The sequence below is a fragment of the Ctenocephalides felis genome, unplaced genomic scaffold, assembly GCF_003426905.1.
Source record: "Ctenocephalides felis isolate EL2017-DRISC unplaced genomic scaffold, ASM342690v1 CF-g0.4_SCAFFOLD_03571, whole genome shotgun sequence".
Taxonomy (NCBI): domain Eukaryota; kingdom Metazoa; phylum Arthropoda; class Insecta; order Siphonaptera; family Pulicidae; genus Ctenocephalides; species Ctenocephalides felis.
Window position 1 is genome coordinate 32,199,637 of NW_020539725.1, and position 895 is coordinate 32,200,531.

The following is an 895-nucleotide window of genomic DNA, read 5'->3' on the forward strand; positions in this document are numbered from 1 at the left end:
TTTTCGTCATATTCGGCTTTATTTTTAACTCCTTCCAAAGATAATTGATCGGAGTCGTCTATATCTGGTACTTGAGCTGGAGGCTAATATTTATATTTAGATTCAAAGTTTTATTAAACAATTAATTAATTAATTTACTTATACAAAGATATACTATATAATTGTTATTTATAAAAATAACTTCAAGGGATTGGAATAATATTGACAGTATTATACTGACAATACATTCAATAGATTAGTTTGAATATCATCAAATAAAATTCAAATCCTGGCAACCGTTTTTCAATAATCAGCATTCTTTTCCAGATCAATAATTAAGAATAATTTCATTGACTTTTTGAATATAACAATATATAATAGAAAAGCTTTAAGCTTCACAAAATATTACAGAATTTATGGAATATCAATTATCGCATAACTTTTTGTATCAATCATTATGTAGTATGTACCTTTCCCAGATACGTCCTCTTCACTGGTAGAATTTCAACATAATCGTCATCTTCGGAAAAACACGGTAACAGAATATATTTCCATCGTTGCCGCAACTGAACATGTATCTATTTGAAAATATATAACATATTTTTTTTATTGTTTACAATAATTTTTCTAATGCTTTTAATAAAGCGTTAAAGTTATAACGTTTATCATACAAGCGAATCGAATGAAAGATTAATAAAGTCTAACAAGAATATATCACAAGGCATCAATCGTGAATTAATTCTTTTGCTCTCTATGTCCAAATATGAAATCTTTCAATTTTTCTTAAGAACTTAAACTGATATTATTTTTTACAATATGTATTTGTAAACAGTAAAGGATTACTCATATCATTAGTCAAAAACCAGCACTATTTTTGTATGGTTTTTTTACTTCCGTCATAACTAAATTGTATTCC